The sequence below is a fragment of the Pseudophryne corroboree genome, chromosome 6 (genome assembly GCF_028390025.1).
Source record: "Pseudophryne corroboree isolate aPseCor3 chromosome 6, aPseCor3.hap2, whole genome shotgun sequence".
In the NCBI taxonomy this organism is placed as follows: domain Eukaryota; kingdom Metazoa; phylum Chordata; class Amphibia; order Anura; family Myobatrachidae; genus Pseudophryne; species Pseudophryne corroboree.
In genome coordinates this window covers 362,978,456-363,003,501 of record NC_086449.1, presented here as the reverse complement: position 1 = coordinate 363,003,501, position 25,046 = coordinate 362,978,456, and the positions used below count along the sequence as shown (strand labels likewise).

Below are 25,046 nucleotides of genomic sequence, written 5' to 3'. Positions count from 1 at the left end.
GCACAGCCTGTGTGACATGACACATGTAGGAGCTGGTTGGTTGAAAGTAACTTTATGACAGTGCAATTTATCACTCAGAAGTGGTTTGGGATTTTTCGCTGGTTTTGCGATCCACTGATTTACTAAAGGCAAAACCGACAGGAATTTGCTATCAATACAGACTTTTTAACAAAAACTGAACATGTTGGGATTCACCATGTTGGGATCCAGTAAACCTACTAGTATATTTTTGGTTTGTGGGAGGAAGCCCACACAGGCACATGGAGAATATACAAACTCCACACAGATAGGGACGTGGGGAAATTGAACCCAATAGCTCAATCCTGTGAGGCACTAATGCTACCCATTACACCATCCATGCTGCCAAATATATACATTTATTTCAGTGCATGGAAAGTCAGAATATATAGAGTCCATTTCCATACAACTCTGCATCAGACCTATAATATTTGAGTTAAAAGAGTGGAACATGCAGACCTGAAAGTGTTAGTGTCATGGTATTGCAGAGTTTCCAACTCCAACAAATGGGATTATTTACTAAGGTTTAGACAAAAGGTGCTTGTAAACTAAACTTTCAATAAGTGTATACTGTACAGCAACTTGCTTGTCCTGTTCTGAAAAACAATTAGGGGTATATTTACTAAGGTCAAGTTTAATCAAATTCTGTTGATTTCAGATCAGATTTCAGACCATGTTAACTGCCATGTGGTGCGTCCTCCATTTTATCAAATCGATAAAAGCCTAAGATTAACATTCACAGAGTGATATAGCCAAGTGGATAGAATTTTCAGATTTGGCCACATCATTTTATCCTATTTGAGCTAAATTCCACTTTCACATTGTAGCCAGACCTCAAAGAGTACCAAACACACTTAGGGGTATATTTACTAAAGGTTGTTTTTAATTTATTTCAGATCTGGTCTTCCAGAGCTAAAACACACATTTACTAACATGATTTTATTTTTTTAAATGTAAGTAAATGTGTGTTTTAAGAGTTGATTCATTTTCCAAGAGATGTGGCATAGACTGAGAAAAGCAGAGGGCCGAAGACTGAGCCTTTCGGTACTCCAACTGTAAAAGGGGGGTACACTTGGAGAGATCCGTGTTTAAAATCTAAGCAATCTGACTAGATTGCTTAGATTTTAAGCACGGATCTGCCATGTGTATACCCCCCAGCGCAATGCCGCTGCTAGATTGAGCCTGCATGCAGGCTAAATCTAGTGGGTCGCTCACTTCACCACTGTGTGAAGTGAGTGGCCCCCCATCCGTCCCCCGCCTCGCTCAGCACATCGCGCTGTGCTGAGCGGGGGGAGAGATGTGTGCTGAGCGGTTTGTGTTAAAATCGCTGGTCTGTGTTAAGATCGCTCAGCACACATCTCTCCCGTCAGTACCCCCCTTTAGAGGTAGCAAAGAGGTTGATTCAGAGAAGCAGATACTGAAAGAGTGATTAGATAAATAGGATAAGAACCAAGAAAGGATTGTGTCCTGAAGCCCTAGGGATTGTAGTTTTTGTATGAGAAGAGAGTGGTCAACTGTGTCAAAAGCAGCAGAGAAATCCAGAAGAATAAGAAGTGAGTAATGGCCTTTAGACTTCGCAGTGACCAGATCATTCACAACTTTAGTCAGTGCTGTCTTTGTGGAGCATTGGGAACGAAAGTTTGACTGAAATGGGTCCAATAAGTTGTGTAAGTTAGGAAAGTGTGCAAGGCAAGTGTAGGTAACCCTCTCAAGTAGTTTGGAGTGGCATGGGAGCTGAGCGATCATGGGACAGTAGTGTGAGAGAGTTTGTCAGAATTTTTTTTTTTTTTTTTCAGATTGGCAGTAATCACTGCATGAAGGAAAGATACCAGTAGAGAAAGAGAGAGACTACAGATTTTAGTTAAGGTTGGGATGAGCACAGGAGGAGCTTTATTTATTTGTATGGGTATAGGATCATAAGGAGAGGTAAGAGAGTTGATACTTTATCTACATTTGTGCGATTAAATGAAGAGAAGGTGCTAAAGGGTTCAGGTAGGGAATTGAGCAGGTCACTGGCTGTGGAAGAGCATACCATTTCATCTCATCTCAGATCTTAACACTCAATCCTGTCCTGAAATAGGAAGATCTTCCACACTGATAGTGGCTGGTGGATTGGGTGAGGGAGGGTTGAGAAGTGATTTAAATGTATTAAAAAGTTGGTTGGGGTTAGGGGCTTGAGCAGAGAGGTGAGTTTGGAAATATGTTTGTTTGGTAATGTCCAGGGCATTACAAGTGGAATGGTAAATAGTCTTATATGTGAGGACGTCGCTTGGAGTACGAGATTTACACCATTTATGTTCAACTTTACATGAGAGTCTCTTGTTAGAGTGCCATGGTTGACATCTAGGCCTACGTGGCGTGTGATCGGTAGCTGGAGCCACTTCATCAAGTGCTATTTCTGATCCGACGGAAAGGATCCGACATCTAAGTATTTATTCAATGGGGGGTATTCAATTGTTTGAAAAGACAGTTAGGCGACTGTTTTTTCCTCTCTAATAGACAGGAAAAAACAGACACCCAACCGACTTTTTGAAAAAATTGAATATCCCCCAGTGAGCAGCCAAATCTAACAGTATTTGGCTGTTCTCGACAATGCCAACCTGACTTTTTTTAAAGTCGGATTGACATTGTCGGGAACGGGGACCTGTCGGATTTGGCTGCGTTTCCGACAATACACGTTCACCCACCGATCCGCATGCTTTCTGACAAGTTGGAATTCCCGACTTGTTGGAAAATCTGAGCCGGCATTGAATAGCTTGGAACCCTTTCTGACCTAATGTATAAGGGGCATTACGGTGTGTGGGATAATCTATAAGGGGCATTACGGTGTGTAACATAAATGTGCAAAGGGCATTACTATGAGGAAAAATTACAAATAATGTAACTGGAATGAATTAGGTACTAAAAAATAGTGTTATGGATTGCTTGAGTAAAGGGTCCCTAAACCAGAAACTTGCCTAGGGACCCATGAGGGCTAAATCCGGCTCTGCCCCTGGGGCAGTGTGACTGCACGTCAGAGCTCACAGCCCGATCACCCTGCTGCTGATATACCGACTGAGTGCACACTGCCCACCACAGAGACCCCTCCGACCATTGCCCCAGGTAGCCCGAGTCCTGACATCCCAACCCACAGCGGCAGCTTGTCCTCTGATTCCTCTCCGGCCGCTCTCCCTCCCCCGTGATGTGGCGCCTCCCCCGTGTCCGCCATCTTGCGGCCGGTGACTGAGAGAATCTCGGCCCGTGAGTGTAGTACCGAGAACATACAGAACAAGCCCCGGCTAATTCATCGTGAGCTTCTCTTCGCGAAAGTGAGATATTTAACCCGGACCCGGTGACCGCACCTGGACACCCGTCTCGCAGCGCCGACAGGGGGAGGGACACGGCACCTTCCCACCGGGAGTTAAAGTTCCGGTGAGGCCGATCAGAGCGCTCTCCGTTCCCGGTACGTGTCCCCTCTATACAGCGGCAGCAGCAGTTCCCCGCACACAGCAGCAGCAGCGTGTGGCCGGGTGTCAGCTGCACTCCGACCTCGTTACACAGTACATCGCCTTTATTCCTATAATGTGTCTGCTGGCAGGGAGCGTCAGGGTACCCTGCATATTGTACAAGTTCTCTGTAACTCGCCAGCCTCTCTCACTGGCGATATGTCCCCCGCAGTGTTATTACATCTCTTTACATTGTCTTTATTATCACTAATGTAGTGATTACATGTGTTTTATCCAAGTATTTCCATCTTCCACGTTCATGCTGTTGTTGTTTATGTGATACTCACAATAACCATAAAGTTACTTTATTATGCACGATGGTTTATTATGGCTCATTCCCATCTTGGGTGTTTCACATGTGTACAAACGTAGAAAGTGCTTTCAAAATGTGACAGAGAAAATGTAATGGTGCCTTCCCACTATTGTGTTTTGCGCTTAAAATGAACTGTATCAAATTTACTGCACAAGATATTAGTATTATACTAATGAATGAGGCAATGTGTGTGAGCAGTGCACTGTATTGCGATATGAAAACGAGCTGCAAAACACTTTGATGAAACATGTCTAAAGTAGTGATGAGCGGGTTCGGTTTCTCGGAAACCGAACCCCCCCCCGAACTTCACCCTTTTTACACGGGTCCGAGGCATACTCGGATTCTCCCGTATGGCTCGGTTAACCCGAGCGCGCCCGAACGTCATCATCCCGCTGTCGGATTCTCGCGAGATTCGGATTCTATATAAGCAGCCGCGCGTCGCCGCCATTTTCACTCGTGCATTGGAAATGTTATGGAGAGGACGTGGCTGGCGTCCTCTCCGTTTATTCATTGTTGAGTTGATGCAAATATTTGTGCTTGCTTATATCATTGTGGGGACTGGGGAGCAGCTTTATATTAATATAGGAGGAGTACAGTGCAGAGTTTTGCTGATCAGTGACCACCAGTTTTATCCGTTCTCTGCCTGAAAAAAACGCTCCTTATCTGTGCTCAGTCTGCTGCATATATCTGTGCTCCCACTGCTTAATTGTGGGGACTGGGGAGCAGCTGTATTATATAGCAGGAGTACAGTGCAGAGTTTTGCTGACAGTGACCACCAGTATACGTTGTCTGCCTGAAAAACACTCCATATCTGTGCTCAGTGTGCTGCTTTATTGTGGGGACTGGGGAACACCAGTATAATATATATATATATATATATATATATATATATAATATACGGAGTACAGTGCAGAGTTTTGCTGACCAGTGACCACCAGTATATAATATATAGCATTACGGTACAGTAGGCCACTGCTCTACCTACCTCTGTGTCGTCAAGTATACTATCCATCTACATTCTATACCTGTGGTGCATTTTAGTTTTGCAGTTTGCTGACACAGTGACCACCAGTATATATAGCAGTACGGTACGGAAGGCCACTGCTGTACCTACCCCTGTGTCGTCAAGTATACTATCCATCTACATTCTATACCTGTGGTGCATTTTAGTTTTGCAGTTTGCTGACACAGTGACCACCAGTATATATAGCAGTACGGTACGGAAGGCCACTGCTGTACCTACCTCTGTGTCGTCAAGTATACTATCCATCTACATTCTATACCTGTGGTGCATTTTAGTTTTGCAGTTTGCTGACACAGTGACCACCAGTATATATAGCAGTACGGTACGGAAGGCCACTGCTGTACCTACCTCTGTGTCATCAAGTATACTATCCATCTAGATTCTATACCTGTGGTGCATTTTAGTTTTGCAGTTTGCTGACACAGTGACCACCAGTATATATAGCAGTACGGTACGGAAGGCCACTGCTGTACCTACCTCTGTGTCGTCAAGTATACTATCCATCTACATTCTATACCTGTGGTGCATTTTAGTTTTGCAGTTTGCTGACACAGTGACCACCAGTATATATAGCAGTACGGTACGGAAGGCCACTGCTGTACCTACCTCTGTGTCGTCAAGTATACTATCCATCTACATTCTATACCTGTGGTGCATTTTAGTTTTGCAGTTTGCTGACACAGTGACCACCAGTATATATAGCAGTACGGTACGGAAGGCCACTGCTGTACCTACCTCTGTGTCGTCAAGTATACTATCCATCTACATTCTATACCTGTGGTGCGACCTTGGTGCTCCTCTTTTTTTCTTTGCATCATGTGCTGTTTGGGGACAATTTTTTTGAAGTGCCATCCTGCCTGACATTGCAGTGCCACTCCTAGATGGGCCGGGTGTTTGTGTCGGCCACTTGTGATGCTTAGCTTAGTCACACAGCGACCTTGGTGCGCCTCTTTTTTTCTTTGCATCATGTGCTGTTTGGGGACAATTTTTTTGAAGTGCCATCCTGCCTGACACTGCAGTGCCACTCCTAGATGGGCCAGGTGGTTGTGTCGGCCACTTGTGTCGCTTAGCTTAGTCACACAGCTACCTCATTGCGCCTCTTTTTTTCTTTGCACCATGTGCTGTTTGGGGACTATTTTTTTGAAGTGCCATCCTGTCTGACACTGCAGTGCCACTCCTAGATGGGCTAGGTGTTTGTGTCGGCCACTTGGGTCGCTTAGCTTAGTCATCCAGCTAAGTGAAATAATTAGCTCCACCTCTGGACCTTTTAAAATGTGTCAGTGAGTAATTAATACACCTGTGCACCTGCTGGGTTACCTGCAAAACATGCACTGTGTGTGCCCCCGAGGACCGAGTTTGAGAACCTCTGGTCTAGAGGGACCCTGCCCCATTACCTCAGCAAGTGGAATACCTCCCGTCTGGCTGCATTTGGGGCACTATTCTCTAACTGATTGAGGCTTAGTATGTGAATCTGCGAGATTGTCGTGACACTTATTATCTTTATCTATGTGACACAGATTGCATTATTTGCTGTATTTTTCCTGTACCTTTTTCTTTGTTTTGTTTGGTGTTTTGGTTTTGTTCTGTATTTAATGTTTTTTGTTTTTCCCTGAAAAACTTCAATAAAAAAATTACACAAGTAAAAAAAAAAAAAAAGTAAGAAGCCGGCAGTGCACTTCAGGGTCCTACACAATTATCTAACATATTTCTTTGAACTTTACAGTTAGGAGGACTTGCATTGTTCCTAACAGTTTTGTTTAACTGCTAATATTTGGCATATCGGGATTGAACTCTCTTACCATTTATAAATTATCCTGTGGCACTTCTGGTTCTGTATTTGCACCTACAATTAAATACCATATTGAACGATGGGGAAATTAAAAAGCACCCGCCAGCAGCTATTCAGTTGTTTCTGACCTCGGTGCAAATTTTCTGACCTCGGTGCAAATTTTAGGACTAAAAATAATATTGTGAGGTGTTCAGAATAGACTGAAAATGAGTGGAAATTATGGTTATTGAGGTTAATAATACTATGGGATCAAAATGACCCCCAAATTCTATGATTTAAGCTGTTTTTGAGGGGTTTTTGTAAAAAAACACCCGAATCCAAAACACCCGAATCCGACAAAAAATTTTCAGGGAGGTTTTGCCAAAACGCGTCCGAATCCAAAACACGGCAGCGGAACCGAATCCAAAACACAAAACCCGAAAAATGTCCGGTGCACATCACTAGTCTAAAGTGTGTTAGTTGTCATGCTTTTCTTTCACTGTATCATCCAAGTGTGTAATTGTGATAGACATATGAAAGTTAAAGAAATACAATTAGAGATTGTGAAAAATTGGATCCTTTTCAAAATTCCAGCAGTCTAGAGAAAGATGCGTATATCACAGACTGGAATGTGAAAGACAACTGGTTGCTGTTAATTGAAAGAGATATTGACGACTATTGGGCCTATGGTGGGTATTTATCAAAGCATGAAGAGCGATTTAGGGGGCTATTCAATTGTTTTGGGCACCCACTGGCAGCAATTCAATTTTGCTGCTGTATGGATGCGCAAGCTACTGGTGCCAACATGTCTGCTTGCAGCCTCCCGAGTTAGCAAGCAGAAATGTGCAGTGTCCCATTTGGGCCCCAAAACTGCACTTTTCGCAGCCCCTCCAGGACTTTCGTTGGGTTTAGCCACTTTGCAAGGCTAAACCCGGTGTTTTAGGGCAAATCAACAGCAATGGTTGCCCACTGGAGCAATTGCTCCAGCAGGCGCTCCCAAAAAATATTGAATTGCCCCACTAGCCACTAACCAATCAGCTTCTTACTCTCATTTAACAGGCTGTTTTTGTAAATGACAGGAGCAGAATGGTTTGTTCTTTTGTTTTCCCCGCCACTTTCTCTTTTCATGCTTTGATAAATACCCCCCTATGTATTAATAATGGCAGCACTACCATGATTATTAACAGTCATTATCATGACAGATAATAAGAATTTACTTACCGATAATTCTATTTCTCGGAGTCCGTAGTGGATGCTGGGGTTCCTGAAAGGACCATGGGGGTATAGCGGCTCCGCAGGAGACAGGGCACAAAAAGTAAAGCTTTAGGATCAGGTGGTGTGCACTGGCTCCTCCCCCTATGACCCTCCTCCAAGCCTCAGTTAGGATACTGTGCCCGGACGAGCGTACACAATAAGGAAGGATTTTGAATCCCGGGTAAGACTCATACCAGCCACACCAATCACACTGTACAACCTGTGATCTGAACCCAGTTAACAGTATGATAACAGCGGAGCCTCTGAAAAGATGGCTCACAACAATAATAACCCGATTTTTGTAACTATGTACAAGTATTGCAGATAATCCGCACTTGGGATGGGCGCCCAGCATCCACTACGGACTCCGAGAAATAGAATTATCGGTAAGTAAATTCTTATTTTCTCTATCGTCCTAGTGGATGCTGGGGTTCCTGAAAGGACCATGGGGATTATACCAAAGCTCCCAAACGGGCGGGAGAGTGCGGATGACTCTGCAGCACCGAATGAGAGAACTCCAGGTCCTCCTTAGCCAGGGTATCAAATTTGTAGGATTTTACAAACGTGTTTGCCCCTGACTAAGTAGCCGCTCGGCAAAGTTGTAAAGCCGAGACCCCTCGGGCAGCCGCCCAAGATGAGCCCACCTTCCTTGTGGAATGGACATTTACATATTTTGGCTGTGGCAGGCCTGCCACAGAATGTGCAAGCTGAATTGTATTACACATCCAACTAGCAATAGTCTGCTTAGAAGCAAGAGCACCCAGTTTGTTGGGTGCATACAGGATAACAGCAAGTCAGTTTTCCTGACTCCAGCCGTCCTGGAACCTATATTTTCAGGGCCCTGACAACATCTAGCAACTTGGAGTCCTCCAAGTCCTTAGTAGGCGCAAGGCACCACAATAAGCTGGTTCAGGTGAAACACTGACACCACCTTAGGGAGAGAACTGGGGACGAGTCCGCAGCTCTGCCCTGTCCGAATGGACAAACAGATATGGGCTTTTTTGAGAAAAAAAACCACCAATTTGACACTCGCCTGGCCCAGGCCAGGGCCAAGAGCATAGTCACTTTTCATGTGAGATGCTTCAAATCCACAGATTTGACTGGTTTTAAACCAATGTGATTTGAGGAATCCCAGAACTACGTTGAGATCCCACAGTGCCACTGGAGGCACAAAAGGGGGTTGTATATGCAATACTCCCTTGACAAACTTCTGGACTTCAGGAACTGAAGCCAATTCTTTCTGGAAGAAAATCGACAGGGCCGAAATTTGAACCTTAATGGACCCCAATTTGAGGCCCATAGACACTCCTGTTTGCAGGAAATGCAGGAATCGACCGAGTTGAAATTTCTTCGTGGGGCCTTCCTGGCCTCACACCACGCAACATATTTTCGCCCCATGTTGTGATAATGTTGTGCGGTCACCTCCTTCCTGGCTTTGACCAGGGTAGGAATGACCTCTTCCGGAATGCCTTTTTCCCTTAGGATCCGGCGTTCCACCGCCATGCTGTCAAACGCAGCTGCGGTAAGTCTTGGAACAGACATGGTACTTGCTGAAGCAAGTCCCTTCTTAGCGGCAGAGGCCATAAGTCCTCTGTGAGCATCTCTTGAAGTTCCGGGTACCAAGTCCTTCTTGGCCAATCCGGAGCCATGAGTATAGTTCTTACTCCTCTACGTCTTATAATTCTCAGTACCTTAGGTATGAGAAGCAGAGGAGGGAACACATACACCGACTGGTACACCCACGGTGTTACCAGAACGTCCACAGCTATTGCCTGAGGGTCTCTTGACCTGGCGCAATACCTGTCCCGTTTTTTGTTCAGACGGGACGCCATCATGTCCACCTTTGGTATTTCCCAACGGTTCACCATCATGTGGAAAAACTTCCCGATGAAGTTTCCACTCTCCCGGGTGGAGGTCGTGCCTGCTGAGGAAGTCTGCTTCCCAGTTTCCACTCCCGGAATGAAACACTGCTGACAGTGCTATCACATGATTTTCCGCCCAGCGAAAAGTCCTTGCAGTTTTTGCCATTGCCCTCCTGCTTCTTGTGCCGCCCTGTCTGTTTACGTGGGCGACTGCCGTGATGTTTTTCCCACTGGATCAATACCGGCTGACCTTGAAGCAGAGGTCTTGCTAAGCTTAGAGCATTATAAAATTACCCTTAGCTCCAGTATATTTATGTGGAGAAAAATCTCCAGACTTGATCACACTCCCTGGAAATTTTTTCCTTGTGTGACTGCTCCCCAGCCTCTCGGGCTGGCCTCCGTGGTCACCAGCATCCAATCCTGAATGCCGAATCTGCGGCCCTCTAGAAGATGAGCACTCTGTAACCACCACAGGAGAGACACCCTTGTCCTTGGATATAGGGTTATCCGCTGATGCATCTGAAGATGCGATCCGGACCATTTGTCCAGCAGATCCCACTGAAAAGTTCTTGCGTGAAATCTGCCGAATGGAATTGCTTCGTAGGAAGCCTCTTTTCCTGGTTTTAGGAGGTTCCTGACTAGCTCGGATAACTCCCTGGCTTTCTCTTCCGGGAGAAACACCTTTTTCTGGACTGTGTCCAGAATCATCCCTAGGCACAGCAGACGTGTCGTCGGGAACAGCTGCGATTTTGGAATATTTAGAATCCACCCGTGCTGTTGTAGCAGTATCCGAGATAGTGCTACTCCGACCTCCAACTGTTCCCTGGACTTTGCCCTTATCAGGAGATCGTCCAAGTAAGGGATAATTAAGACGCCTTTTCTTTGAAGAAGAATCATCATTTCGGCCATTACCTTGGTAAAGACCCGGGGTGCCGTGGACAATCCAAACGGCAGCGTCTGAAACTGATAGTGACAGTTCTGTACCACGAACCTGAAGTACCCTTAGTGAGAAGGGCAAATTTGGGACATGGAGGTAAGCATCCCTGATGTCCCGGGACACTATATAGTCCCCTTCTTCCTGGTTCGTTATCACTGCTCTGAGTGACTCCATCTTGATTTGAACCTTTGTAAGTGTTCAAATTTTTTTAGATTTAGAATAGGTCTCACCTAGCCTTCTGGCTTCAGTACCACAATATAGTGTGGAATAATACCCCTTTCCTTGTTGTAGGAGGGGTAATTTGATTATCACCTGCTGGGAATACAGCTTGTGAATTGTTTCCCATACTGCCTCCTTGTCGGAGGGAGACCTTGGTAAAGCAGACTTCAGGAGCCTGCGAGGGGGAAACGTCTCGACATTCCAATCTGTACCCCTGGGATACTACTTGTAGGATCCAGGGGTCCTGTACGGTCCCAGCGTCATGCTGAGAGCTTGGCAGAAGCGGTGGAAGGCTTCTGTTCCTGGGAATGGGCTGCCTGCTGCAGTCTTCTTCCCTTTCCTCTATCCCTGGGCAGATATGACTCTTATAGGGACGAAAGGACTGAGGCTGAAAAGACGGTGTCTTTTTCTGCAGAGATGTGACTTAGGGTAAAAACGGTGGATTTTCCAGCAGTTGCCGTGGCCACCAGGTCCGATAAACCGACCCCAAATAACTCCTCTTCCTTTATACGGCAATACACCTTTGTGCCGTTTGGAATCTGCATCACCTGACCACTGTCGTGTCCATAAACATCTTGTGGCAGATATGGACATCGCACTTACTCTTGATGCCAGAGTGCAAATATCCCTCTGTGCATCTCGTATATATAGAAATGCATCCTTTAAATGCTCTATAGTCAATAAAATACTGTCCCTGTCAAGGGTATCAATATTTTTAGTCAGGGAATCCGACCAAGCCACCCCAGCTCTGCACATCCAGGCTGAGGCGATCGCTGGTCGCAGTATCACACCAGTATGTGTGTATATACTTTTTATGATATTTTCCAGCCTCCTGTCAGCTGGCTCCTTGAGGACGGCCCTATCTATAGACGGTACCGCCACTTGTTTTGATAAGCGTGTGAGCGCCTTATCCACCCTAAGGGGTGTTTCCCAACGCGCCCTAACTTCTGGCGGGAAAGGGTATACCGCCAATAATTTTCTATCGGGGGGAACCCACGCATCATCACACACTTCCTTTAATTTATCTGATTCAGGAAAAACTACAGGTAGTTTTTTCACATCCCACATAATACCCTCTTTTGTGGTACTTGTAGTATCAGAAATATGTAACACCTCCTTCATTGCCCTTAACATGTAACGTGTGGCCCTAAAGGGAAATACGTTTGTTTCTTCACCGTCGACACTGAAATCAGTGTCCGTGTCTGTGTCTGTCGACCGACTGAGGTAAAAGGACGTTTTAACGCCCCTGACGGTGTTTGAGACGCCTGGACAGGTACTAATTTGTTTGCCAGCCGTCTCATGTCGCCAACCGACCTTGCAGCGTGTTGACATTATCACGTAATTCCATAAATAAGCCATCCATTCCGGTGTCGACTCCCTAGAGAGTGACATCACCATTACAGGCAATTTGCTCCGCCTCCTCACCAACATCGTCCTCATACATGTCGACACACACGTACCGACATATAGCACACACACACAGGGAATGCTCTGATAGAGGACAGGACCCCACTAGCCCCTTGGGGAGACAGAGGGAGAGTTTGCCAGCACACACCAAAGCGCTATATTTTACAGGGATAGCCTTATAATAAGTGCTCCCTTATAGCTGCTTTTATAAAATCACAATTTCGCCAAATTTTGCCCCCCCTCTCTTGATTTAACCCTGTTTCTGTAGTGCAGTGCAGGGGAGAGCCTGGGAGCCTTCCTGACCAGCGGAACTGTGTGAGGAAATGGCGCTGTGTGCTGAGGAGATAGGCCCCGCCCCCTTTTCGGCGGGCTCGTCTCCCGCTTAAAAATGGATTCTGGCAGGGGTTAAATATCTCCATATAGCCCCGGAGGCTATATGTGAGGTATTTTTTGCCAAAAAAAGGATTTTCATTGCTGCCCAGGGCGCCCCCCCCCAGCGCCCTGCACCCTCAGTGACTGCCGTGTGAAGTGTGCTGAGAGCAATGGCGCACAGCTGCAGTGCTGTGCGCTACCTTAAGAAGACTGAGGAGTCTTCTGCCGCCGATTCTGGACCTTCTTCTCTTTTCAGCATCTGCAAGGGGGCCGGCGGCGAGGCTCCGGTGACCATCCAGGCTGTACCTGTGATCGTCCCTCTGGAGCTAATGTCCAGTAGCCAAAGAAGCCAATCCATCCTGCACGCAGGTGAGTTCACTTCTTCTCCCCTAAGTCCCTCGATGCAGTGATCCTGTTGCCAGCAGGACTCACTGTAAAATAAAAAACCTAAGCTAAACTTTTCTAAGCAGCTCTTTAGGAGAGCTACCTAGATTGCACCCTTCTCGGCCGGGCACAAAAACCTAACTGGGGCTTGGAGGAGGGTCATAGGGGGAGGAGCCAGTGCACACCACCTGATCCTAAAGCTTTACTTTTTGTGCCCTGTCTCCTGCGGAGCCGCTATCCCCCCATGGTCCTTTCAGGAACCCCAGCATCCACTAGGACGATAGAGAAAGTTAATTTTGAATAAAAATATCCATACTATATGCAAAAGTAAACTCGCAGGAACAGCATACATGATAACCGCTGTCCCTGCGGGTTTCACCCCCAGCTCATCGGAGGATCTGACACTGCACACGGCTGGAGGCTGCTGAAGAGGGTTAGTAAGAGCCCTCTCTTCCGAATATGCCTTCATAGGCATAAAGCAGTTTACGCCATCTGCTTTTTGGAGTTTGGTACATGAGTGTCAGACCATAGTCCCCACTGATACTAATAGGGTATTCGATCTGCACAGAAAGGTAGCTTTTTGCAGGCAATTTCTGTGAAATCTCTTGCATTGGGCTATTAGTACATAGTGGCGATATATAAAATGATGTAGAAACTGTAGCTTCTGCATAATTGTATGAAAAAATGCTTTGATAAATTGGCCCATATGTTCTTAAATAAAAACAGAAGAAAATGATGTTCCATTCTAATTATCAGTCCTGCAGATTATTAACTTTTGTCTTTTATTACTCTGTCTTGTCTTAATACTGTTTTGTTCTCAATTGTAAAGTGCAATGGTATGTGCTGGTACTATACAAGTAAATATTAATATAAAAATCAATGTGACCAGCCAAACATTATAGGTTTAGAAGATGGGGACACCCAAATATTGAAGATGGTATATCTATCCCAGAGATAGGCAATCTGATATACTTTGGGGGCTGTACTGGGAGGACGCCTGACCTTCAATAGGGCTGCACCTTACTTTTAATCTCAGCAGTAAGTTAAATTCATACATTTGATCAATGAAAAAGACAACTATTGGTAATAGTATACAGGCATTTTGAACCATTGTTAGAGGCTATAACAGACAAATATAACCACAAAGCAGAAAGGAACTGGGGGGCAGATGTATTAACATGGAGGAGGCATAAGGAATTGATAAACCAGTGATATGTACAAGGTGATAAAGGCACCAGCCAATCAGCTCCAGTATGAAAATTGAAGTTAAGAGCTGACTGGCTGGTGCGTTTATCACCTTGTACTTTTCACTGTTTTATCACTTCCTTATGCCTTCTCTAGGTTAATACATCTGCCCCTGGGTCTGCAGGTAAAGGCTTGGAGGATCTCATGCGACCCTAGTGCTGCCTGTTGTCTATCATTGATCTATCCAAAATGGCATTAACAATTTTAAAGGGAAAGCCACTCTTATGGCCCCCACACACGGAGCGATGTGTCCTCCAGGGAAACATCGCGAGCGACGGGTACCTGGCGGGCTGCCGGTATTGGCAACTGCACGCACGTTTGCCAATGGTGGCACCGATGGAGGGGTGTGGGGGGATTAGCGGGGCAATTATTCACTACCTCCTCAGATCCTTCTGCATGTTGGAGGCTACGAATGACACGTGGGTGCGCGCATCGGTGTCATTATCATGACCACACATGACACTTTTTAAACAATGTGTCGGTCCGAGCGGCCTGAAACGTCCACATCGTTTAAAATGTCATGCCGTGTTTGGGCACCTTTACTAAGAGAGGGGTTACTGACTTAGAAGTTATGTTGTGTGCAAGACCTAAAGCTGGAGAGAGTACGAATAGAACATTTAGGGTAATATAGATGGTTCTTTTAATGAAACAAAATGTTACAATAGAAAAATGGATAGATCTTTTTTGTAGGAAGACAAAGCTCACAAAGAATGCAATAGCGCATCCATACAATGTCTTTTCAAATATTTGGGGAGATATGAGCGAGCGCCACCAATACGCTTCTAAATCATTTATATACAGTAGCACAGTCATTGAAATGACAGCTGTTTATTGGTTGCTTTAGGCACCTGGTCCACTTGACCTCTCATGCTACATCTTCCCTGTTGTCACACAACACCAATGCAGCAAAACTTTCTAGATTGAGGTGGAAGGAGAGGGACAATGTGAGACTGACTAAACGCTAAATAAAATTTAGACTGTCAAAAAAGTAGACAACTGAATCTTCAATTTCTTTTTTAATTACTTTTTTTGTTGAGATTTTATTCTATTAAAACTAATCTTTGCCTCACCCCACCGCACGTCACTGCTTTGCGATGGTGTATGTGCATATATTGACTTCAGTAAAATCCACTCACAAAAGTTAGGAGGCATTAATACTATTGTGGGTGCTCTTAGCCTTGAAGTAAAGGATTTAGGGGCCTATATATTTTTTACTGAGGCAATAAGACATTTTACACCACTGGGCTGGATGAGAAAACATGCAGGAGCACAACTCTGCAGTAGGTAACAGTAAAGTGATCACTAATGCATTTACTTTACTAATTCAGGACCCTTGTGCATTAATGCATCTGCACGATCGGCAAACCACAAATGAGCAAGCTGCTGTTGCTGGGTAGGGATCCTACAGGTCCCTCTCACGGTAAATGTTGCTATCTGTAGCTCATAGGCTACAATGGCTAATGCCACCTAAAGATGTCTTTAGAGATTGGGATCAAGCTCTGGAAAGCAATCTGGAGCTTGGTAAGTACCACAATATAGCAGTCACTATAGAAACCAATGGGGGCTGCTATTGCGATTGGAAATGGGGGATATCTCTTGATACATGCTGCAGAGCCCCCAACGTACATCCATGGGATATATTTTGCTGGTATCCCACCCGTTTTTGTGGGATTTCCCCCAGAATTAATTTAATAAATATGTGCCTTATAATTAGACTGAGATAATTTTCTCTAAAATATATTTGTATTTTATTTAACTGCATTTGACCATGTGACTTGCATTTGTTAATGGCATTGGCTAAAGTTATGGAGAGATTTTTAAATGTTTATTTTTATTAAGCTACAGATTCATTATGTGTTGGATATTTCTTGACTGAGAGGTATTGGACTAGTAAATGATTACAGTATATGTGGGTTTGCATTCATGAGTAAATTAAATGCTTACATTCTCAATACTAATGATGCATTGTATTAATTGTTTATTACATTTGTTTTCTTATTGTAGGACTGCCTCCTTGGTGTGGTGTAATGTTTGAAATTTTCGGCTTTAGATAAATGTATTATACTATAATTGTGGATCAGCAGTAAGATATATGCACCCGTAAAGTATGAACGACATCTATATAAAGAGGCTAGTTATATGACAGTGCCTTTTATTCCTTTTATAAGTTATTTCCATAGTGAAATGTGTCAGAACTGTACTTAACTACTAAATCGGCTGTTACATTATTATTTATTTATTAACAATTTCTTATATAGCGTAGCAAATTCTCTTTTGCTTTACTATTGGAAACAGTGATAAAACAAAACTGGTTAATAACAGACAGTAATAGAGGTTGGAGGGCCCTGCTTACAATCTATAGGGAACTAGGCATTGATACACCAGGATAGGTGTAGTTTGGATAATGACCTTGTGTGTGTGAATAAAAATATTTTATATTGAATACTGTAGAATACAGATAACCAATGGAGGGACTGATATTATAATAATTTGGATCCACATGACCAACAGGGATTTGATTACCAAATCGGAGATTGTGATTAAAGTAAGAAACCGGCGAACTCCAGTTTCTTTATGTAAAGCAGGTCTACGGCCTGGTAGTACCTGCCCAAGATGTGGTGCCCCTGAAGCTACCTTTTGGCATCTGCTATGGCTGTGCCCCACTGTATATGCCTTTTGGGAAGCAGTCTGGTCGGACATTCTGCTTACTGAACATATGCTGCCCCCCCTTTCTCCTACACTGTGTATGTTTGCGCTAGACTAAGAGGAATCCTACTGCCCGGCATTATACAAATATGTTCTTTGCCTGACTACCTTAGCTAAGGTGATTATAGCGCGTAACTGGTTTGCTACTTCTTCCCCTAATGTGTACAATTGGCAAGCTCTAGTGAATGAGGTGTCAGGACATGAGAGGTTTACACATAGGTCTAGCGCAGAGGTTCTCAAACTCTGTCCTCGGGGGCACACACAGTGCATGTTTTGCAGGTCTCCTCACAGAATCGCAAGTGAAATAATTAGCTCCACCTCTGGACCTTTTAAAATGTGTCAGTGAGTAATTAATACACCTGTGCACCTGCTGGGTTACCTGCAAAACATGCACTGTGTGTGCCCCCGAGGACCGAGTTTGAGAACCTCTGGTCTAGAGGGACCCTGCCCCATTACCTCAGCAAGTGGAATACCTCCCGTCTGGCTGCATTTGGGGCACTATTCTCTAACTGATTGAGGCTTAGTATGTGAATCTGCGAGATTGTCGTGACACTTATTATCTTTATCTATGTGACACAGATTGCATTATTTGCTGTATTTTTCCTGTACCTTTTTCTTTGTTTTGTTTGGTGTTTTGGTTTTGTTCTGTATTTAATGTTTTTTGTTTTTCCCTGAAAAACTTCAATAAAAAAATTACACAAGTAAAAAAAAAAAAAAAGTAAGAAGCCGGCAGTGCACTTCAGGGTCCTACACAATTATCTAACATATTTCTTTGAACTTTACAGTTAGGAGGACTTGCATTGTTCCTAACAGTTTTGTTTAACTGCTAATATTTGGCATATCGGGATTGAACTCTCTTACCGGGTTCACTACGGGTGGCCGGCGGTCGGGCTCCCGGCGACCAGCATCCCGGCGCCGGGAGCCCGACCGCCGGCTTACCGACAGCTTGGCGAGCGCAAATGAGCCCCTTGCGGGCTCGCTGCGCTCGCCACGCTACGGGCACGGTGGCGCGCTACGCGCGCCACACTATTTTATTCTCCCTCTATGGGGGTCGTGGACCCCCACGAGGGAAAATAAGTGTCGGTAAGCCGGCGGTCGGGCTCCCGGCGCCGGTATACTGAGCGCCGGGAGCCCGACCGCCGGCAAACAGAAGACCACCCCTCTTACCATTTATAAATTATCCTGTGGCACTTCTGGTTCTGTATTTGCACCTACAATTAAATACCATATTGAACGATGGGGAAATTAAAAAGCACCCGCCAGCAGCTATTCAGTTGTTTCTGCCGATGGGCATGGAGAGCTGAAATGAGCGGAAAGTGGCCAGTTTGGGAGCCCATTAGAATATGGAAAAGATATACTGGCGCCAGTATATCTTTTCCATATTCTATATATTTGTTTTGGGGAATTGACCTTCCCCATACTGGCTGCTGTTGACAGCGCACTCTATATTCTTTTTTCTCTTTCGCATTTGCATTGGGAGCCCATTAGTTTAGTCGGGTTTAGCCGCTTTATGTGGCTAAACCCGACACTAATGAGCGCGATAAGCGAGAGCAATTGAATATCGCCCCTGGATCTCCTGTGTCTTTTGTTTAGCTTAAAACTGTTTAGACATTTTTTTATGTCTTGTGGCTGATCTGTGTATGTTGGTTTCAACCAGTAGATGTTAATATTTGCCGTCTAATATACTCTGCATATGGTCAAGAGAGTATGGCATACACAATACTTTATTAGCACTTATTCAACCCCGCATGATGGCTGCTAGTGCCTCTGGAACAGTTGGATGATGGCACTTTGCTGCAATTTTCATTGCAACCTTGAGAGATGTGTAGGAAAATTAGCAATGGTTACGCTAGTTTAATATATAATGATGATGTGTGCTGCCCAAATTGCGACTTTGCATTGCACTGAATTGAATGCTTTTCTTTGAATATGTCGAAATAGCCAAATGTACAGTAACGCCCATCGGATTTACTAAGAGTTCTGAAACGCTTTAATACTCTAAAGTTTGCCATATAAATGTGCACTAAGCATGATCATAAAATTTGCTAATTTGGTAGGTAGGCACAGCACATTTCTATAGACACTCGGGGTAATTCAGTTTTTTTGCTGACAGCTCTGTGTAATGGGTGCCCAACAGAGCAATTCAATTTTTGCTCCATTTGGGAGCAAGTGCTGCCAGCTACCAAACTGGAGGGGGAGCAGAAATGTTCAAAAATGGCTCATTTGGAAGCCCAAATGCACTTTTCACGTCACTGACAGTATTTTAGTTGTTATACACAGCCAACCCGGTCCTGTTGGTGAAATATAAGCGTGATAATTAATGGGCCCCTGAAACAACTGAATTGCTCGATCGGGGCACTCATTAATTGTTGCGGCTATTTAAACAATTGAATCACCCCTTCAAGCTTGTTGTAGTCCAATGACTTGCAGTTATCTCATAGTGTTAGAATAAACTGAGTATTTGTTTTGGGCCCATACAAGTTTTGTTTTGAGACTCTTGTACTACAGATTTAGCTGTGTGCCCTAATATACCAGGAAATCCAAACATACTACAGGTTGAGTATCCCATATCCAAATATTCAGAAATACGGGATATTCTGAAATAGAGAATTTTTTGAGTGAGATAGTGAAACCTTTGTTCTCTGGTGGCTCAATGTACACACACTTTGTTTATTACACAAAGTTAATAAAGTTATTAAAATATTGTATTATATGACCTTCAGGCTGTGTGTATAAGGTGTATATGAAACATAATGCATTCTGTGTTTAGACTTAGGTCTCATCACCATGATATCTCATTATGGTATGTAATTATTCCAAAATACGGGAAAATCCGATATCCAAAATACTTCTGGTCCCAAGCATTTTGTATAAGGGATACTCAACCTGTATAAATTTTCAGGATTAACAAAGATTTTTATACTTTATTATGATTACAACCTGGATTCTCTTAAAATTAGACAAATTAAATGTTTTATGCAATAAATGTAATCAAATATTATTTTGAAAACAAAATACACATATTTTTAATGTTGTGGAAAAAGACTGCTCACTGTTGAATTGCAGCCAATGCTTATTTCTTCAAGACTCTAGAGGTTTAATAAAAGTAATAATAAAAATAAAATCTGAATCCTTGAATCATGAGTATTTCTAGCAAGATACTTAGGATTCGGCCAAGTCATTCCTGATTCCTGTAATTTCATGGCACAGAATATAGCGTTCTGCTATCTAGGAATGAAATTAAAGATTAAAATCAGTTGGTTGTGCTTTATTTTAATATGCAAATTAAATTGGTCAGATAGTTCTCAAATTTCTTTGTAAAACTTCTTGGAATTCGTTTGAATCCTAAAACATGGATTTGGCACAAACTTATTAAAAAACAAATTTATCTTTTCCTTTGTAATTGTCAAAGCTTTATGTATAGAATAACTCAGTTACAATGGGTTTTAGTTGGTATAGCAATAACTTTAAAACCTGCATGAAACATTGCTCATGGTTATAATAATCAGGTTTTATATAGCATGAACATGCTGGACTGGCAGTTTAATAATTTTTGAAGCACCTGACTGGTGGAGCCAATACAGTATATAACCTCTTAGTTTGCTAGCAGTGAAGCATTACCTGAATGATCTTCACTGAGCCTGACTTGCGTTCAAGGTAACTTCATAGCTACTGCTCTTTGATTAGTTTATCCCATAAAATAGATGCCTACGCTTTTGACAGGTCCACTTAGCAAAATAAATGTCACCGCCACACCCAACTAACTTACCTGTTTGCTGTTTAATTGTGGGAGGATATCATAAAAGAGGCAGTGAGACCATAAAATAGCACATAGATAACAATTTGTGAAGGAATTGGACTGAATAAGTCAACAATTAATAAATGAATAGCCTAATCACAAATCAGAGCATTTCTAAATGTCTATAACTAATGAACTGGTTTGTAATTATGGAAGCAGTGCCACTCCTCTAAAGTTGAGTTTGCAGAGAATGTTATTTATAACCTTGTTTTGGCATGGAAAAAAGTTGTAATATGCCCCCCTTATGTAACAATAACTGCATGTAAATGTTTCTGGTAATTATTGATTAGTCCTGACTCCTGAACATCGGCTTGGAGTAATTTTACCCCGTTGCTCCGTATAAAACAACTTCAACTCTGTTATGTTGGTGGGTTTTCTCCCATTAACTGCTCGCTTCAGGTCCTTCTACAACATTTTGATTGGATTAAGGTTAGGACTTTGACTTGGCCATTCCAAAACTTTATATCTAGTCTTCTTTAATAATTCTTTGGGCGAAGACTTGTGTACATTGGGTCGTTGACTTGCTGCATGACCCACGTTCTTTTGAGATGCAGCTCATGGACAGATTTCCTGACATTTTCCTTCAGAATATTCTAGTATAATTCAGACTGTATCAATGTTGGCAAGCTGTCATGGTCCAGATGCAGCAAAACAGGCCAAACCATGATACCACCACACTGTGTTTCACAAATGGTATGAGGTTTTTATGCTGGAATGCAGTGTTCTCCTTTCTTCAAACATAACGCTTCTCATTTAATCCAGAAAGCTCTATTTTGGACTAATATGTTCACAAAACATTGTTCCAATAACCTTCTGGCTTGTCCAGGTGATCTTTAGCAAACTGCAGACGAGCAGCAGCTTTCTCCTTGCAATCCTGCAATGCACACCAATGATGTTCAGTGTCCTCCTGATGGTGGACTAATTAACAGTGACATTAGCTTAGTTGGTACTCTCACAATTTTATCTCCAAGCTTTGATAAATACCCCCCTAAATCCTAATTGGGACAGCTTAGTCCCTATGAGCCAGAATATTGAGCGGTACGCACCATTCACCGCTGTGCTGCCTATCATAGCATGAGTGAATGGGTGCTGTGCACCCCTGCCATGGTGTGCGCTACATTCTGAATGATCCTTTTAGGGGAATGGAAGTGCTGGCCACGCTCCCTTCTCGTGTGCAAAATGGTAGTAATGTCAGCAATAAAAAGACTAAAAGACTGTCACTTGGCTTACTCCAGGTAATAAGTACCAGCCAATCGGCTCCTGTCATTTCTCTGACGTCCTAAGTGGATGCTGGGGACTCCGTCAGGACCATGGGGAATAGCGGCTCCGCAGGAGACAGGGCACAAAAGTAAAAGCTTTAGGATCAGGTGGTGTGCACTGGCTCCTCCCCCTATGACCCTCCTCCAAGCCTCAGTTAGTGCCCGGCCGAGAAGGGTGCAATCTAGGTGGCTCTCCTAAAGAGCTGCTTAGAGTAAAAGTTTTGTTAGGTTTCTTATTTTCAGTGAGTCCTGCTGGCAACAGGCTCACTGCTACGAGGGACTTAGGGGAGAAGAAGTGAACTCACCTGCGTGCAGGATGGATTGGCTTCTTAGGCTACTGGACACCATTAGCTCCAGAGGGAGTCGGAACACAGGTCTCACCCTGGGGTTCGTCCCGGAGCCGCGCCGCCGACCCCCTTGCAGATGCCGAAAAGTGAAGAGGTCCAGAAACCGGCGGCAGAAGACTTTTCAGTCTTCATAAGGTAGCGCACAGCACTGCAGCTGTGCGCCATTGTTGTCAGCACACTTCATAGCAGCGGTCACTGAGGGTGCAGGGCGCTGGGGGGGCGCCCTGGGCAGCAATGATAGTACCTTATTCTGGCTAAAAATACATCACATATAGCCCCTGGGGGCTATATGGATGTATTTAACCCCTGCCAGGTCTCAGAAAAACGGGAGAAGAAGCCCGCCGAAAAGGGGGCGGGGCCTATTCTCCTCAGCACACAGCGCCATTTTCCCTCACAGAAATGCTGGTGGGAAGGCTCCCATGCTCTCCCCTGCACTGCACTACAGAAACAGGGTTAAAACAGAGAGGGGGGGCACTGATTTGGCGATATGACTATATATATATTAAAATGCTATAAGGGAAAAACACTTATATAAAGGTTGTCCCTGTATAATTATAGCGTTTTTGGTGTGTGCTGGAAAACTCTCCCTCTGTCTCCCCAAAGGGCTAGTGGGGTCCTGTCCTCTATCAGAGCATTCCCTGTGTGTGCTGTGTGTCGGTACGTGTGTGTCGACATGTATGAGGACGATGTTGGTGAGGAGGCGGAGCAATTGCCTGTAATGGTGATGTCACTCTCTAGGGAGTCGACACCGGAATGGATGGCTTATTCAAGGAATTACGTGATAATGTCAACCGAGACGGCCGGCAAACAAAATAGTACCTGTCCAGGCATCTCAAACACCGTCAGGGGCTTTAAAACGCCCATTTACCTCAGTCGGTCGACAGACACAGACACGGACACTGATTTCAGTGTCGACGGTGAAGAAACAAACGTATTTTCCTTTAGGGCCACACGTTACTTGTTAAGGGCAATGAAGGAGGTGTTACATATTTCTGATACTACAAGTACCACAAAAAAGGGTATTATGTGGGGTGTGAAAAAACTACCTGTAGTTTTTCCTGAATCAGATAAATTAAATGAAGTGTGTGATGATGCGTGGGTTTCCCCCGATAGAAAATTATTGGCGGTATACCCTTTCCCGCCAGAAATTAGGGCGCGTTGGGAAACACCCCTTAGGGTGGATAAGGCGCTCACACGCTTATCAAAACAAGTGGCGGTACCGTCTCCAGATAGGGCCGTCCTCAAGGAGCCAGCTGATAGGAGGCTGGAAAATATCCTAAGAAGTATATACACACATACTGGTGTTATACTGCGACCAGCGATCGCCTCAGCCTGGATGTGCAGAGCTGGGATGGCTTGGTCGGATTCCCTGACTAAAAATATTGATACCCTTGACAGGGACAGTATTTTATTGACTATAGAGCATTTAAAGGATGCATTTATATATATGCGAGATGCACAGAGGGATATTTGCACTCTGGCATCAAGAGTAAGTGCGATGTCCATATCTGCCAAAAGATGTTTATGGACACGACAGTGGTCAGGTGATGCAGATTCCAAACGGCACAAAGATGTATTGCCGTATAAAGGGGAGGAGTTATTTGGGGTCGGTCCATCGGACCTGGTGGCCACGGCAACTGCTGGAAAATCCACCGTTTTTACCCTAAGTCACATCTCTGCAGAAAAAGACACCGTCTTTTCAGCCTCAGTCCTTTCGTCCCCATAAGAGTCATATCTGCCCAGGGATAGAGGAAAGGGAAGAAGACTGCAGCAGGCAGCCCATTCCCAGGAACAGAAGCCTTCCACCGCTTCTACCAAGTTCTCAGCATGACGCTGGGGCCGTACAGGACCCCTGGATCCTACAAGTAGTATCCCAGGGGTACAGATTGGAAAGTCGAGACGTTTCCCCCTCGCAGGTTCCTGAAGTCTGCTTTACCAAGGTCTCCCTTCGACAGGGAGGCAGTATTGGAAACAATTCACAAGCTGTATTCCCAGCAGGTGATAATCAAAGTACCCCTCCTACAACAAGGAAAGGGGTATTATTCCACACTATATTGTGGTACTGAAACCAGAAGTCTCGGTGAGACCTATTCTAAATCTGAAATATTTGAACACTTACAAAGGTTCAAATCAAGATGGAGTCACTCAGAGCAGTGATAGCGAACCAGGAAGAAGGGGACTATATGGTGTCCCGGGACATCAGGGATGCTTACCTCCATGTCCCAATTTGCCCTTCTCACCAAGGGTATCTCAGGTTCGTGGTACAGAACTGTCACTATCAGTTTCAGACGCTGCCGTTTGGATTGTCCACGGTACCCCGGGTCTTTACCAAGGTAATGGCCGAAATGATGATTCTTCTTCAAAGAAAATGGACGACCTCCTGATAAGAGCAAGGTCCAGAGAACAGTTGGAGGTCGGAGTAGCACTATCTCAAGTAGTTCTACGACAGCACGGGTGGATTCTAAATATTCCAAAACCGCAGTTGTTTCCGACGACACGTCTGCTGTTCCTAGGGATGATTCTGGACACAGTCCAGAAAAAGGTGTTTTCTCCCGGAGGAGAAAGCCAGGGAGTTATCCGAGCTAGTCAGGAACCTCCTAAAACCAGGAAAAGTGTCAGTGCATCATTGCACAAGAGTCCTGGGAAA

At 44.3% G+C, this 25,046-nt stretch overlaps 1 protein-coding gene across 5 annotated transcripts in view; it reads left to right on the top strand.

Moving 5' to 3' along the window:
• The first annotated feature begins 3,031 nt into the window (after window positions 1-3,031).
• The window catches only part of PPP6R2 (protein phosphatase 6 regulatory subunit 2), a 355,372-nt gene continuing 333,357 nt past the window's right edge, over window positions 3,032-25,046 (top strand). For 4 of the 5 annotated variants that reach the window (XM_063926669.1, XM_063926668.1, XM_063926666.1 and 1 more), the window contains exon 1: window positions 3,033-3,460. The gene's annotated coding sequence lies outside the window, so the exon portion shown is untranslated. Of the gene's footprint in view, window positions 3,461-25,046 lie in introns of all 5 variants that reach the window. The other variant, XM_063926667.1, reaches the window with a different exon arrangement.